This window comes from Camelus dromedarius, chromosome 26, assembly GCF_036321535.1.
Source record: "Camelus dromedarius isolate mCamDro1 chromosome 26, mCamDro1.pat, whole genome shotgun sequence".
Classification (NCBI taxonomy): domain Eukaryota; kingdom Metazoa; phylum Chordata; class Mammalia; order Artiodactyla; family Camelidae; genus Camelus; species Camelus dromedarius.
This window is the reverse complement of record NC_087461.1, coordinates 11,842,387-11,853,535: the sequence shown is the minus strand read 5'-3', so window position 1 is coordinate 11,853,535 and position 11,149 is coordinate 11,842,387. Positions and strand designations below refer to the sequence as shown.

Genomic DNA, 11,149 nt, shown 5'->3' with positions numbered 1-11,149 from the left:
CTTTTTATTCTTTCAATGGTGTGTTTTGCAGAGTAAGTTTTAATTTTTGATCAAGTTATTGTTAACTGTCATTATCTATAGATTAAAATTTTTTCCTTATATTTTCCAAATCTACATTAAGAATGTTAGTTCTAGATGTTAAGTTTGGTTATTTAAAGCAAAGCAAACAATCTCTGCAATTAAAAAAATCCCCAAAAATCATTTGTGCATTTGAAAGGATTGCCGATTCTGAAATGACATGTCTACCTAAACCATGGCTTTATAAGACCCTGCGTAGAAAAGAAGTGTTTTTAATAAGATGTCATAACACAGTTTAATAAGAGAATACATAGATAATTAAATCTTAATGCTTCATAGTCATTAAGATTTGATAATTCTAAAACCTTCCAAATGCCACATACTCTCTTTACTGTTCCCATTTTCAGGCTTGGTGCATCCTGATAGAGTTATAAATGGCTTATGATACTTCATGTAATAATAGGACTTTACCCTACATTTTAAAACTACATGCTTTAAAAATGAACTCAGTTCACAATAATTTGAAACAAAGTCTGGGCAAAGAGTGCTGGCTCTGGGCCCACCTTCATGGCGCTAGACTAGACATCTCAAGAAAAGCAGATGTGCTCAAACGTGGTGTGGCCTTTCAAAGAAGGTGTAGGTGGAGCTGAAGATAATGCTGTTTGCAAAGTGTCAGCCTCTGTTCTGAATCACCACTGGGAAGGCGGTCTCCTGAAGGCCCGGGGATATTCTGTGACAAGCCCGGGCATCTGTAGTCATTGAGTCTTGGCAGGATTCAGTCTTCAACCTGCCTGACTGCCAGGGGCAGAGAGAGAACACTAATCCTGCCCACAGCAGTGAGGGTGAACTTGAGGTCTGCAATCTCCAGGTTCCAAGGCAGCATCCAATATGACAACAATCTTTTTACTTTTGTAAAGGGATTAATAATAATCAATGCTTTCTCAAATGTGATTCTATGGGATGCATTTTAAAAATAAATATGCCATAATATGCCAGAATTTACATAGTAAATGAGCACTGTCCCCTTCAAAGGAGTCACGTTACTTTAATGATGCCACCATCATTCAAGCCACCTTTAATACCCCACTTTGGACCCTGACACCAGGGTTTATGGAACATTTAAAATAATCTTTCAGGTGGGGAGGGAGCAACTCAGTGGCAGAGTGCATGCTTAGCATGCACGAGGTTCTGGTCCAATCCCCAGTACCTCTGTTAAAATAAATAAATAAATAGGTAAATAAATAAATCTAAATACCTCCCTGGTCCAAAAACAAACAAAAAAACAAACAAAAAACAAAATCCCCAAATAATCTTTTCAATTGTGGCAAGATTGTCGACCTTTAGGGTACACTTTATGTTTTGTAAGCCATCAAAAATTGAACAATATCCCACCCCGCAGCTCAGGGGCATGAGGGTATGGGTGGGGAAGGATTGCCAATGGCAAGATCCTGAGGTGAGGCTCACACACCACCCCCCAACCCCGGCCCTGGCCCTGAGCTCCCACCCCGTCTCCCCCGGCTCAGCCATGATTAAGGCGATCCTCATCTTTAACCACCACAGGAAAACCACAGCTCTCCAAGATCTACCAGCCCTACTATGAAGATACACCACAGCGAACCATCAGAGAGACATGCCATTTGGAATTTAAGAGAGATGAAAATGTTTGTAATTTCCTAAAAGGAGGATTATTAATTGGAGGATCTGACGACAAAACTGATTTATAGACATTAAGCAACATTATATTTTGTCTTCTGTGTGGATTCTTCTGAAAGTGAACTTGGCATTTTAGATCTAATTCAAGTATTTGTGGAAACATTAGACAAGTGTTTTGAAAATCTGTGAACTGGATTTGACTTTCCATGTAGACGAGATACACAATATTCTTGCAGAAATGGTGATGGGGGAATGGTGTTGGAGACCAACGTCAATGAGATTGTTACACAGACTGATGCACAGAACAAACTGGAGACGTCTGAGGCTGGCTTAGCGGGAGCTCCAGCCCGCGCTGTATCAGCTGTAAAGAATGTGAATCTTCCTGAGATCCCAAGAAATATTAACATGGGTGACATCAGTATAAAAGTGTTAAACCTGCCCTCTTTTAAATAAAAAATTTAAAAGGCCACGCCCAGGTAAAATCCAGGGGGAAAAGTCATCTAAGTTTACCATGCAGTTGTTTACCAAAAGTAGAGGAGGAGAGTCTTAACTTTCGCTCTTGGACTTAAGTCAAGGTACTGCATAGAAGTTACATAAAACCAGTATGGAAGTTCAATGTTGCTTTTCTTGCTCAGTGATTCTGAAGTAATTGAGTAGCTCCATTGTGATTTTTTTTTCTTCCCTTTCTAAACTGCATTCCTGTGGCCACCTAAGGCATGTGTCTATGTGTTGGCTACTACAGTATTTTGAAAAGTGTTTGGGGCATTTCTTTAAATTATGTACAATGCAAAATGTTGGTGTTTTGTATGAATCACAAGTGCAGCATTCCTTAATTCTCTTTTCTGTTGTTTGTCATAATTGTTATTTAAAGAACCAAGTATGTATTGCATGGAAACATTATGACCTTTTTCTCTTAGTTTAAACTCCAAGGTAACTGGACTTCTAAAGCACCTTTCTGTTTGCCTGATATCTACTTTAGCAGTATTTTTTATGATCCTCTGACTCAACAAACTAAATAAAAGTATATTTTATCAGTTTAAAAAAATAAAAATAAATTTAAAAATTGAACAATATGAGTAATTCAGTCTCACTCCGAGCTAATTTCAAGGGCCAGCCAGGTGTCCTGACAGTATAGAGTTAAATGCTCAGCCAACATTTTCTAGAAGAACCAGGCTCAAAAAATTTTCATTGGTGGTTTTCTTTGTAAATGTTATTTACTTGAGATTCTAAAGTAAGGAGGCTGTTGCCTTATATTATTGTAAACTCACTAAAAAGGCTGTATCTAGTCAATAAATACAAACCATTCTAATTTACTTTTCTGTTTTGGCTGAATTTTGCATAGAGGAAGTTTCAGATCACAGCCTATGGGTAAGTGAAATGTCACTGTAAGTCCATGTGATGGAGAAATCAAGGCTCAGAAAGCTTAGCAGAACTATGACGAGAGCCCATCTCTTGACTCTTACATTTCTTTCTGCTTCCAGGCAGTGGTCCATGCTGTTTTCACTCTCTGAGCTGTCCCATCACCCCGTCACCTGCCTGGCTGCAGTGACATGTGACGTCTCAGGTCTCTCCCCTCTCCCATCCCTGCCCTCCTTCCAAGCCTGAGGCCGTACTGGAATAACATTCAAACTCCTGCTCCCCACTCTCCATTTTTCTCCTGCTTCCCAGATGACCTTAAAACACTGAGGACTTGTGACCTGCAAACTCAGCCCCACCCAGTCCCTCAGCCAATCCCACCCAAGGCCAGCAGACTCAAAATTGCCAGAGGAGGGGTGTTCCTCGCCCCAACCTCAATGCTGAGGGGATCTGAAGACCAACTGTCCTAAAGCCTCCCCCTCTCATTCCCACTGATGACTTGTTCCACGAAACAGGGCATCTGCTGTGGGTTCTGGATTTTCCCTGTAGTTCCCTCACCGAGACAGGGACCATACCCTGATAAGCAGCCTGCTATCAGGAATCTCCATCCTCCTCCTTTTGAAGCAAAGAGAAGAGAGGTGGCTTCCCTGGTTGCCAGGCACCATGCTGGGCAGTCTGTGTGTCTATTGAGTGCTCATATATTATTACTGACTGCTTCATAGATGAAGCAATTGAGGCTTAGAGAAGTGAGATTACTTGTCAGAGGTCACAGAACTGACGTGTTGGAGCGGCCCATCTGAAAAGAAGCTTTTCCCATCTATACAGACCTGACTCACAACCCTACTCCAAGATGAAATGACTACCTTCAAGTACAACTTATTGCATTTATCATCCCCACTGCCTAAAATTCCTTGTTTTCATGCCTTAGTCATCACAGCCCCCCTTGGATATCAACTCAGTCTACCTAGATAAAAACTGACGTCGTCTTGTACCTTGTTGGACACTGTAAGGTAGACATCAGGCTACCTCCCATGAAGGTCACCTCAGCCACAGGGGTTCTCCTTTTGCCCTGGTTGCCTGCCTCGTCCTTGCTTCCTTGCCTTTTCTGCCTTATTGTCCACTATTGCCCCATGCTTGGCTTCAGCCAGATGGAACTAATTGCTACTCTATATGCACCTGCTATGTTTCCCTGTCTCCTTGCCTATTTTTTTTAAAAGACAATTTTTACAGAGTAGTTTTAGGTTTACAACAAATTGAGTGGGAAGTCAGGAGATTTCCCGTATCCCCCCTGAACACCTGCCCCCACCCAGGCATAGCCTCCTCTGTTATTAGTATCACTCCCCAGAATGGTACTTTTTTTTTTTTTTTTTTTACCAAGGATGAATCTACATTGACACATTCCTTGCTTTTTTTCAATGCTGTTTGCTCTGCTAGAAATGCTTTTAACAAAGCTTCAGAGCCACCCCACCCCAAATCTCTGCACATTTAAATCACTTTATCTTTAAGGTCTGATGCATGTGCCTCCTTCTCCATGCATCCTTTCCTTGGGCACACTTCCACTCCAGCTAGAAGCGAGCACTTTTTACTTGACCTCTCCGAGCTCTTTGTTTGTACTTCTCCTGGGGCACTTCACCAGAATTCAAACACAAACGGCACACTGAACAAACCAGCTATGTCAGCTGCAGTCATGAAAGAGTACTGCTTTTGCCTGTGACTGTCCCTTTAAGCCTGATCGAAGAAATTAGCTCTTCCCCTGTTCCTGATGAAAACTCCAGCAAAACTATGATTTTTCTGATCATTCCTAGTTAAGAAAAGGTTCTACATTCTCTGCCGGTTACAAACCACAATCTCATTTCAGAAATAAGAATGTCTAGCTCAGTATTCATCAGCCCTTGAGCCATCACTCAAAGCTAACCATCATCATCTCCCATCCAAGACTGCCCACAGGCAAGCTGGTGTCTTCAACATGAAGGGTGTGTTTGGCTTCCTCTATCTTTCTCATTCCCATCCTCCTTCACTCACTAATTGTTGTTTCAGACCAACCTCCATCTCCCCAAGTTGAGGTATGGAAGAGAGATGAGAGGGAGAGGAAAGATCTCTAGATGGACAGCATCCTGAGACAAAATGTCCAATGTGGAAAGCCAACTCTTTCTCTCCAAGATCACTTTTGTGGGTTCTTCAGAGATTCTCCCAATCTGAGGTCTTCTGACTTACTGACTCAGGCACAGCAGTTCTAGTCCAGCCTGTGGCTCCTTTCTTAGCCCCTGGGTATATAGCATTCCACCTTCAGCATTTCTCTGTTGAGGTCCCATTGCCCCTCTGGGCTGCCAAATTGAACAGAATCTCAGGTGCCCCCATGCCGGCTGATTTCAGCCTGACAACAACTTTCCTTTGCTCCTGACATCAGAACAGCTCACCAGTCATGGTGTAGCCTCTTCCAGACTTCTCAGAATTGAGGGATACAACAGTCTACTGTGTCCCCACTCCCAACCTCAGGAGACAGGGTCAAGTTCTCAAGATGGTCCTGTTGCAGTCAGTCTTACTAGCACTTAGGTGAGGTGGCAGAAAGCACTCAGATCTCATCCTTAGGGATGTGGGTGAAAACACAGCATGGTTTACAATTTTGTTTTACATTTATTTTTTAAGCAAACATCCTCTTCATACAATCCTCTCCCAGCTTTCACTCTCAGAAACCTTTTAGACAGATCCTCTTTGTAGCTAAGAACATTTTAGGTTATAGAGCCCATTTTTTATTTTTTGGGGGAAAATCTGCACCTTGATCTGGTAGATAACTTTGGAATTTCACATCTGTTAGAGCTTGGAGTCTCAGTGGAAACTTCCAATTTAACATCCCGTTACATCAGCTAGAACACAGCTAGTTATACAGACAGCCTGCTCCTTTAGGAGACCGTATACTGCCTGAGGTCAGAGACAATATCTGATTCATCTTACACTTATCACAGCCTCTAAAACTGAGCACCCTCCCTAGTAGGAAACATATAGCTACAGCTTCCTGGGACGGACACCCCTGGTCCAATATTTTCTTAAAGCTACCAGCATTCAGGACCAACCAAGGGGCTATTTTCACATACCCTGTTACTCAACCCCGAGTCAAAACTATTGAAGATGGGACAGAGATTGCTCAGGTATTCATCACATCTTATTTCTTTTTCCTCTTGGCAGCCATTTAGGTTTCATTTTTCAGTCTCCTCTGCAGTTAAATGGGGTCATAGGATTGAATTCCAGTCAATGGGATGACGGCAGAAGGAGTATATACCACGACCAGCTCTGGCCCTAGGAAACCTCCTTGAAACCCTCTGTGATGGGCTCCCATTGGCAGACTGAATATAGAGAAAACAGGCTCTAGAAACTGCAAAGCCACATGTTGGGTCCCTGAGTGATGGTTTAGAGCAGAACCCTCACTCTCCTCATCCTCACACCGCTGGACTATGTTGTGAGTAATAAGCACATCTTTTAGTGATAATGTGGATACTGTCTCTTTCAGAACTGTGCCCACTGACACAGAGAGCTAGATCCTAATAACATACTCATCAAAGCAACCTAGGGAAATTCGCCTAGGAAGAATTTTTTTCAAATTCCCTGAAAAAGTGCCAACAGTGTTACTTCCTTGGGTTCCAGGTAACACCATTTATATCTTTCTGTGACAGTTCACATGCTCCCCACCTGAAATATAAATTTCACTGCTGTTTTTAAGTTAAGTCTCTTCACTTTTAGTTAAAAAAATAGAGTAATTCTTTTCTTCTCCCACCATTTTCTCAGAAAGGACAGGCTTGTGGGCTTAGAATTCATTTTTAATTAAAAAATTGTTACTGGGTATGAAGTTGTGGAGTAGGCATGATTGCAGAATGCTAACTCAGGGACTTGGCCTCTTTTTTGTAGGGCTGCAGTTTGGGATGTGGTAGGCTGTATTTTTGGAGCAGGAGAAAGACAGGTTCATTCAACCATGCAAATTAAATTACAAGACTTGGAATCATCATTTCTGCGAAAATGTGATCTCCATACTGCGTTTGTTCTGACATTCTTTTCAGATTTGCACCATAACAGTTCTATTTGGCCTTTAAATAACACAGGATCAGTGAAATGTCTCTGGTGAAAGAAGTGATGTATTAAATTCCAAGGTTGAATTTGAACATCTTTGCTTCAGTGTTCTAAAGTTAAAAATACCTTGAAAAAAATCATGTAATCAAAGAACAGGGGAACTATTATCCATAAGTGTAATATCCTAGGTTTGTAGAGCTTAAAGTAGTCTCCAAATCCACCTTGGGTCTCACGGTGTTTACCTGTTTTTAATAAAATATAAGGAAGGTGATTGCATATCTTGTACTATTATCTGTTTCAATATTCAATAACACTGAACTGGAATAATTCTTTATGTTTGAATTCAGTCATTCGTGTAGTAATTTAAAGATATGTATTCTCATTCTTCCATGGGGAAGAACTGTTGTCATTGCTTCATCAATCTTGAAAAATGTTAACTTTGTATCTTTTAGGTATATCAAGGGAAGATGGAAACTCACACCTTTAGGGTAAAGAACGTCAGTTTAAGTTGTGACCACCAACTGCTACACTGATTTCACAATGGTCTTGGGATTCTTGAAGGAACTATAAAACAGTTATAGATTTTGCAGAAAAACTGACGGGAAAAGTTGATGATAATGATCAATTATATGATATTAAAAACATATTCCAATGGTGATAGATTTAATGCTTATAGACAGTTTATATATGTCAGTCATTAGGCGCATGAAAAAGTAATTCCAATGGAGATGTTCTGATTTTTATGAGCATCTGGATGCCATTTGGGTTGTTTCCTGGATACTTGTTTCTTTGTAATTTTCAGTTCTTAAAGTGTAACACGGGAACACCATGGTACTCTGCCAACTCTATATTATAGGTATATATTTTCTAGAAGTTCTTTAGGGAGTTGGATACCACCACCATCAGCTGCTGAGACATTGATTATGCAAATTAATAGTTCGTGGATTCACACAAGATGCTACAGGAATCTGGTATCCAGCAAAATAATGAAATACAGCCTTCCCAATGCATGTCAATCACACATATTTTAATATAGCAAAGGAGTGTTGCTCAAGTTATACATCAGATACCCAGTGGTCCCAAATCAAGTAAGTTTGCATTGAAAGGTTAAGCTATAATTGATGTACTGAGAGCAGAGAGGGTATAAAAAGAAACAATTTGTGTGAGAGATGGCAGGGGAGAATGATCAACAAGTTTCTCGATGAGTCTTAGATGCTCAGGATGCAGACTCTATTAGAAAGGAAGAAGGAGGCAGGGGGAGTCAAAGGTATTGGGTATATGGGTGGGACAGGGTATATGGGCAGAGACCCACGGGGCCAGTGACCAGTGACCATGAATCTGGACCTGACTGGGCACAACCATGGGCCAATGGAATGCCATACAAAAGGAAAGAAAGAAGAACTCGATGGAAAACTGGAAAGAGATGGTCAGTCTGGACAGGATGAAAGGACGTTTAAGCCAGGTCTCCAGGGATGAGAAAAACTCAGCGTGAAATAAATGAGACAGAGAAGTAGAAATGGTAGGATACAAATACAGAGGGCAAGAAATGGTAGAGTCACACGGCAGAGGGAGGGCTGTGAAGAATCATGGTCACCAATGGGAGTGGAGAAGAATATAACAGTCTCAGAATTAAAAATTAATGATTATATACTTTAAAGATATTGAAGTTATTTTTATTGAATATGTCCCCGTATTCACTTATGTCACCTAGAAATATGAAGTCTGTAATATACAGTGGCTAAGTGAGATCTTCAAGAGTCCTTTCACACATCAAGGCTAAGGTCTTAGGGAAGGAATGTGACCTTCCCTTCCCTGTCACCCCAAGTCCCAGCAACTTTCTGACATGAATGATTTTATTTATCTGACATCTTTGACCAAATACAACAAATAGCAGGTAACAACTATGAGTTCTTCATCCTGCTTCTCCTCTAATCTACTTATTCCCCTATTACATGGCAGCAAGGCACATAATTGAAAGTTTAAATTAAAAAGCAAAAATAACTGAAATCCCAAAGCAGAACCATCTGCACCAAGATTTTCTGCACATTTCTCACCAGCTCAGCATGGCCCACCTCCAGCACCTACGTCATCCCACATGACCTCAGGCAGCATGAGATCACTTCCCTACACAAAGAGGGGGAAGAGGACTTGGAGAAAAGTCCTCAGACTAAACTTTAGGTAAAGCAAGTTTAATTTGAATTCTCCTGAAAAGAAGTACGTTGCCTTTAACAGCTCAGCCCAGTGAGGGTCTAGGTTATGACAGCTTAGGTAATAACGCTAAAGGTGCAGCATTTATTATTAATGCAGAATTATGAATGCAGTTTATGAAGCTGCCAGTGACTGTCTTATCTCAAGCCTTTGGTCCTAGCTTCTCCTGGTTCAGGCTTGATAAGCTTGGGGCTGAGAGCTCATCTTAATGGGTGATGGAAGACTGCTCCATTGCTCCTGGGACTGTATGCTTGTTAGTCACAGACGCCAATTAACAGCTTTGTTGGAGAGCTGGAGGAATGTGCTGCAGCACATGGAGGGGCCCGGAAGCCCTTTCACGTCCAGCAGGGGTGAAAAAGCCTCCGTGGCATGCCAAGCCACACATCAGCAGGTCATGTGCATCAGCACGCAGCATCAACAAACCAGCACAAAAATTCTAAGGTCAGCACTTTCGGGAGCCAGCCCATTTCATTCCAACTGATAAGGATTTAAATATTTTCATGAGCCTTGCTGATCTGAGTCATTTAAAAGGACAAACACATTATAATTATTTTTAAAGGCAAGTTACATAAGCCAGGGTACAGTCCATACTTGATAGTCTTCTAGAAATGATTACTGACCCTTGTATATCTCTCCTGTGACCATCAGGGGTCAAGTCGAGGTTAATGTTCTGGCAAAATACTTAGGATCCAGAGGAACAACTGTTTGGGTAGGGATTACTGCCATTGGAAACCACTGATGAGGGTTTGAAACGGCGATTCTTAATTAAGTAAATAAAAAGACTCAGCGTCTGTGCTCTGATCATGCAGCTAACAACTGACTCCACCTCAGTCCAAACACAAAATGAAATCCAGTGAGGAGATGGGTTTATTTTTATAATAATTTGTTTTAGAGATTTAATCTAAACTAATATGGGGCAGTTTCAGAAATAACTTTTGAGTATCAAGTGTTGAAAGAATATTTGCTATGTTTTTTGTTTTTTTTAATGAATCCTTTATTTTTATTTCAACCGTGTGTTATTACTAACTTGTTCCTTCCAAACAGAATTTTGGGGCAATATATGTCAAAATTATAGCATGTTCAACAGAAGTTATAAAAACTCCCAACAGTGTATATTTTGAAATATGTCATAGCATTCAATAATTAATGTTCTCTTTAGTAGGCTAATTATTTTGTTTGGCAGTGTATTCTTTGATGTGTCATGAAAATTATATGTGGACAAATCAGATCAAGAAATATTAACAGCAAAAAAAGTTGAATAAAGGCCCCATAATATCTGTGGACTTGCTAGAATGTTATGGTGAATGGTAGAGAGAATGGGAGAGCATTTTGGGGAGATAAGGCAACTTTGATTCCTAGGATTTGGTTACAAAGCTACACACAGGCTATAAGATTTGCTGGGAGTTCAACATGGTTGGAAACAAGAGTTAAACAAAAATCTATTATGGAAAAAATTAAAATAAATAAAAATTTTAAAAATCTATTATGTTTATATAAACTGTCAGCCAGTAGTTAAAATAGTTCAGAAAAAATTAAATTTACAATAAAAATAACTCACTTCAACAATAATTATAAGGTTCCTGGCAATGAATCTAACAAACATGTGGAAGATATTTGTACGGAAAATTGTAAAATATATTGAAAGACATGAAAGTCAGCTTAAATAAATTGAGAGCTAAATTATGTCCTTGAATGGGGACATTCAAATTTAGTTAGAGAAATCATTCCCCAATAATCTATAAATTCAATGTAATTATAAGCCAAATCCCAACACTGTCTTCCATGTAACTTGAAATGGTGATGCATATACATTCATATGGTACTGTGAATAATCAGGAATAGACAATACATACTT

At 40.2% G+C, this 11,149-nt stretch overlaps 1 pseudogene; it reads left to right on the top strand.

Annotated features, from left to right (window-relative positions):
- Positions 1 to 1,543: 1,543 nt before the first annotated feature.
- On the top strand, positions 1,544 to 2,500 carry LOC105090606 (AP-3 complex subunit sigma-1-like; annotated as a pseudogene).
- The last annotated feature ends 8,649 nt before the right edge of the window (positions 2,501 to 11,149 follow it).